The sequence below is a fragment of the Myotis brandtii genome, unplaced genomic scaffold (assembly GCF_000412655.1).
Source record: "Myotis brandtii unplaced genomic scaffold, ASM41265v1 scaffold1381, whole genome shotgun sequence".
In the NCBI taxonomy this organism is placed as follows: Eukaryota; Metazoa; Chordata; class Mammalia; order Chiroptera; family Vespertilionidae; genus Myotis; species Myotis brandtii.
Window position 1 is genome coordinate 301,588 of NW_005354921.1, and position 5,896 is coordinate 307,483.

The following is a 5,896-nucleotide window of genomic DNA, read 5'->3' on the forward strand; positions in this document are numbered from 1 at the left end:
CCCCTCATCCAGGCTGGCCAGGCACCCAAGCGGGACCCCCCACCCTGATCCGGGACACCCTTCAGGGTAAACCAGCCGGGCCCCACCCGTGCACCAGGCCTCTATCCTATATAGTAAAAGGGTAAAATGCCTCCCAGCACCGGGATCAGCGGAGCCGCAAAGCCTCACGCCCCGGGATCAGCGGAGCCACAAGGCCTCCTGGCACCGGGATCAGCAGAGCCATGAGGCCTCCTGAACCCAGGATCAGCAGAGCTGCCAGGCCTCACGCCCCAGGATCAGCAGAGCCACAAGGCCTCCCTGCACTGGGATCAGCGGAGCAGCGAGGCCTCCCAGCACCGGGATCAGGGGAGCAGCGAGTCCTCCCAGCACTGGGATCAGCAGAGCAGCGAGGCCTCACTGCCCCTGTGTCAAGCGGAGCCATGAGGCCTCCCAGCACCGGGATCAGCTGAGCAGCAAGGCCTCCTAGCACTGGGATCAGCAGAGCCGCGAGGCCCCCTGGCCCCTGGAGCAGCGTGACGGGAGCAGCGCCCAAACCCCCTGATCGCCCTGCGGCTCTGTGTGTGACAGGGGGCGGGGCCACAACCTCCCTATCCGCCCTGCTGCTTGTGACAGGGGAAGGCGTCCCAACCCCTTGATCGCCCCTGCTCTGTGCCTGATAGGGGGGAGCTCCCCAACCCCCTGATGGGCCCTGCTCTGTGTGTGACAGTGGGCGGTGCCCCAACTCCCCTATCAGCCCTACTCTGTGCTTGACAGGGGGGAGCTCCCCAACCCCCTTATCGGCCCTGCTCTGTGCATGACAGGGGGGAGCTCCCCAACCCCCTGATCGGCCCTGCTCTGTGCGTGACAGGGTACAGAGCCCCAACCCCCCTCATGGGCCCTGCTCTGTGTGTGACATGGGGCAGCGCTCCAACCCCCTGATCAGCCCTGATCTGTGCATGACGGGGTGGTGCCGCAATCTTCCCATCGACCCTGCCTTGAGTGTGACAGGGGGTGGCGCCCCAACCCCCCAATCAGCCCTACCCTGAGCGTGACTTGGGGTGGCATCACAACCTCCCGATCCGCCCTGCTCTGTGCATGACAGCGGGCGGAGCCCCAACTCCCCAATCAGCCCTGCTCTGAGCCCGACCACGGGTTGCACCTAGGGATTGGGACTGCCCTCTGCCACCCGGGAGCGGGCCTAAGCCAGCAGGTCGTTATCTCCCGAGGGGTCCCAGACTGTGAGAGGGCACAAGTGGGGCTGAGAGACCCCCTCTCCCCCCCGAGTGCACAAATTTTTGTGCACCGGGCCTCTAGTATATATATATATAAGAGTCTATAATTTACTTTGAAATGCATATAAGCATAAGATGAGTTAATGGGTTGATAAATGGTTATATGATTAAAAATAAGTATAATGGCATGTTAACTGTAGAAGATTTGAGGTGGGTCTTCACTGTACTATTCTTTCATTCTTGCTGCAGGATTGAAAATTTTTATAATCAAAATGTAATGTTGGGAGCAGGTGACATCACTGAGAATGAAGGAAGAGGGAACTCCAAGGATTCATCATCCACTGAACCAACCATTAAGCTGAAGAAAATGGTCAGAGTCAACTTTTTCAGAACTCTAGAATCTAATTATAAAACAACTACAAAAAGCAGAGGAGTGCTTAATGAAGAAAGACTGCTAAAATTCAGTAAGAGAGCATTGTGGCATTTTTGCTTACCATGCCCCTTTTCCTAGCTGAACTAGTGCTGTGTGGATGGCAGCCTGCACTCTTACTGTGGTTTACTGGTGCCAGAGGGGACTATTATAGGTGTTGTTTTGCAATTTAACAAAATTTACAGACATTACTACAACAAAACAGACACAGTACTATTATGATCAACTGAAGGCTAAAAATTTAGATATTCTAGATGAATTGGACAAATTCCAAGAAACATATAAACTACCAAATCTGGCTCAAGAAGAAATAGAAAACCTGAACAAACCTATACCAAATAAGGAGATTAAATCAGCAGCATAAAACCTCTTAACAAAGAAAAATCCAGTACCAGATGGTTTCACTAGTGAAATCTACCAAAAGTTTGAAAAATAATTAACACCAATAGTTTTCAAGCTCTTTCAAAAAATAAAAGAGTAGGAAACATCTCCTAACTCATTCTATGACACCGAAGCCAAACAAATATAGTACAAATAAAAGAAAGCTACAGAGTAGTATTCCATCTGTACATAGATGCAAAAATTCTCAACAAAAACTAGCAAACCACGTCCAGCAGCACATTAAAAGGGATATAAGAGGGTTTCCAAAATGGCAGCAGAGTAAGTGGAAGCTACACTGACACACTCCCAGGACCAAACTAGAATTACAACTAAAATACAGAAACACCACCTTGAATAATTACCTGAAGACTCCCTGGACAGAACCCTGATAACTGAGAATGGAAAGTAGAGACTGCATAGAGACTGGTAGGAGGGGCAGAGATGCAAAAGTGCTGGCCAGGCCCCCACAGATAACAGCTGAAGTTCTGGAGAGATATCTCAGCTGTGGGAAGTTGCCACTGAGAACTGTGGGGTCTAAACCCCAAGCTGGGCTTCCCAGCAGAGAGCACCAGAACTGAGAAGGGTACACACATAACATATGGCTGTGAAAAGCAACAGGATTGCTGTCTACCAGGGAGAGATGGCTGGGAATGTAGGCACCCTCTTAACAGGCCAATACACATAATTTTGTGTGCAGTCCCAAACCCTCACATCTTTGTGTTTCCTGAACAGATAGACTACCCGCAGTTTTGGGACCACACCAATCCCTTCAACCCAACTGATGGCATCCTTCTTAGTGAAATTCCTTTGCCTTCCCTCTTAAAATTTCCCCCTCATCCCCCACCAGCTAGACTTCTCATTGTGTGGTGAGGAAAGGTGACCCTGGGATTCCATTGCTCTCTATCTCCCTACCACAAACACATACTCACAAGGCAATTCCTACCTGGCTTCCTCCCAGCACCACAATCTTAATGTTCCTGCTAAGTGGACTATCCAGGATGTGATACTCTGGAATAGGCATCAGGTGAAAGCTGGTAGAAAACTAGGACATGGCTGAGGTGGATATGGGCCACATGGCTGCTGAACAAAAGGGGCCAAGAGACAAAGATCTCTGAGATTTTGTTGCTGCCACTGCCACTTCTTTCCTCAAGTGTCACTTTTTTGCTTTCATCTTCTGTATCCAATCCCTCTATCCTGCTTACAGCATCAGGGGATCAAGGATGTATTTAATGGTTTCCTCCTGCAAGGGTAACCCTCTTCTCTGATTGATGGCAAAGTTGCAAGGAATAAACTTTTTATCAATGGAAAGCTGACTCCTCCAAGTCTGAGCCAAGTCAAAGTTAAGTTGGGCTGTTCCCAGGATCAGAGACAGGAGGGAGATCTGACATGGGTAACAAGAAGTGAACTATTATTTGTGAAGAAGCCCAGGCTAGTTTCCTTGAAGATAAAATAACATGTGGAAAGAGAGACCCAGGTGACAGCCAACACTAATTTCCAGGCATGACGAGGCCATCTGGGAACATCTAGTAATCACTAAAGCTGTTAGTAGTAATCAATCACTAAAAGAAAAGAAAAGAAAAGAAAAAGAAATGGAACTATCAGTACTCCATCTTCCTCACCCCAAGTTTAAATACAGAATGTCTCAGTTGAAGGGTATTTAGGGATTAGAGTCCAAGTCCTTTATTTTTACAGTTAGTCAAGGAAACTGATGCTCAAAGACTTACTATCCCTTGCTGGGCAGGATATTCAGGAATAGGCATGTGAGAAGTCAGGGTCAGAGTTAGGGTAAATTCTTGGTTTCCAGTTTTCCTATCCAATGTGGTTCTCACTACCCCTGCCAGGCTCCACTTTCTTTAAGTAGAAAACTTGCAGAGTTGGAAAGGAATTAGGCTGGGTGGGTGCCAGTTAGCCAAGAAAGAGGCAAATGAGCAACTAAGTACCTTATTAGGGTTACCTTTTGGGTAAGTGGACAAGCCTTTAGCAGTTTAGCATTCAGGTTTAGTGGTGCCTCAATTTGTAAACAAAAATGTCATATGGAATATGCATTCTCTAGTTGACATAGTCCTTACTAGACTATTTTTTGTCTGCTGCTTAACTCAATTACTCCTCTGGCCCCTAGGAGATATTTGACTGCCTAACTATGGTTATTTGAAGGCAGAGGCTAGACCAGGGGTGGGCAAACTTTTTGACTCGAGGGCCACAATGGTTTCTTAAACTGGACCGGAGGGCCGGAACAAAAGCATGGATGGAGTGTTTGTGTGAACTAATATAAATTCAAAGTAAACATCATTACATAAAAGGGTACAGTCTTTTGCTGCCATCATGGACCCAATACCCTTTGGTTCACTGCTGTATAGCCCTTCCCTTTGTATAACCTCAACGCCTGGCTCCTTTTCTTCAAATAAATTCAATTTTTCTTTATTCACTGTCTGAGATGGCTATTTAGCCTGCCCATGCACTACTGACTTTAACCTTTCAGAAATGATTTAAACTGTCTTTAAAGCTCTATCGACTAAATACATTTTACCCTTACCAAAAAACAGACTTACATAAGTGAATAAAGCTTTTAAAGGTGACGAATCCAGGGAAGTGCAGTGCTAACAAGAGAGAAAATCCAGGAAGTTTCCAAAGAGGAACCCCCACACCCAAAAGACTTCCTATAGCATGTCTGTGCCCAGGAAAGATCCTGGGTGGGTAACCACAAAGATTTCCTGGAAAGTAGTTCCAGGTGGTTATTTTCTGTTCCCTCTCATATAAAATATCCACAGACAAATATAATCTTTAAAAAAACAAAAACTTTGGAATGCTAAAACAGGGCAAAGTAACCTTTGGACTTAGCCTAAGCATCTTGTGCCTTGCAAAAGAATGTTTTACAAAGATATCAAAAACATAGTTATTATGGATATCGGAGGAAAAAATGGCGGAGGTATAGACGGACGTGTCCTGTGCCTTGTCCCGGAGCAGATAAGGGTGAGCAGCTGAAGCGGGTAACATACAGCCCGAATAAGCAGAGGATATTCAGCTGGGAGACAGTTTGCAGCCGGGAATGGCGGAGGACTCCCGGAGAAAGGGGACGGTTGGAGACTGTGGCTGAAATCTCCCCTGGAACACCGGCTCAGCCGCAGAGACCGCGCCATGTTGAGTGGCTGTTATTGGAAGCATATACATCCAAAGACCCGTCATCCAGAGATCGGCTGCTAACCCGGAAACACCGGATCTGGGACAGCGCGACTACATGGAGCCCTGCTTCTTCTCACAGAAAGGTCAGATTTCACCTGAAGGTGCGGTTTGGAATTCAGGTTGGGGAGAAAAATGTGCGCGGGGAGGTCTGCGCCCCACAAAGTCTGCGGCCTTTGAGGCCAGCGTGATCCGCTAGTGTGGAAGGGCTCCCACAGGGCTGCTGGCAGAAGGGAACGCTAAAAATAAGCCCATAGCTGGACTGGATGCAAAAAGGCAACCTTGAATTTTGCCAGTGTGCCTGCTGCTTGGTGCCAGGGGAGAGAAGGCACACGGAGGAGACTCTGCACAGAGCTGGAAGGTGGAGGGTTGAGAATTCACGCAACTTCTCAAGCTCTTGTTTTTCTTTCTTCCCCTTAAATCTTTGTGTTTGATTATTAAACCCAGTGCATGGGATTGCCCAGTTGGGGACACTCGCAGAGACTGCAGGGGAAAGTTGTTTTTGTGGAACCTGGGAAACAGAGTGGGGTGTAACGATTAAAGAACCAGCTCTGGGCAGTGGACTTTCCCAAACCAGTTTTAAGTACAATAGAGAAAATAAACCCTAACTACTGGATAGAGAGGACTTATAACCTCGGAGGTCAATCCAGACACACTGCCAACCAGAGGCAGAGCCACGAACTGACTCTTCTGTAAA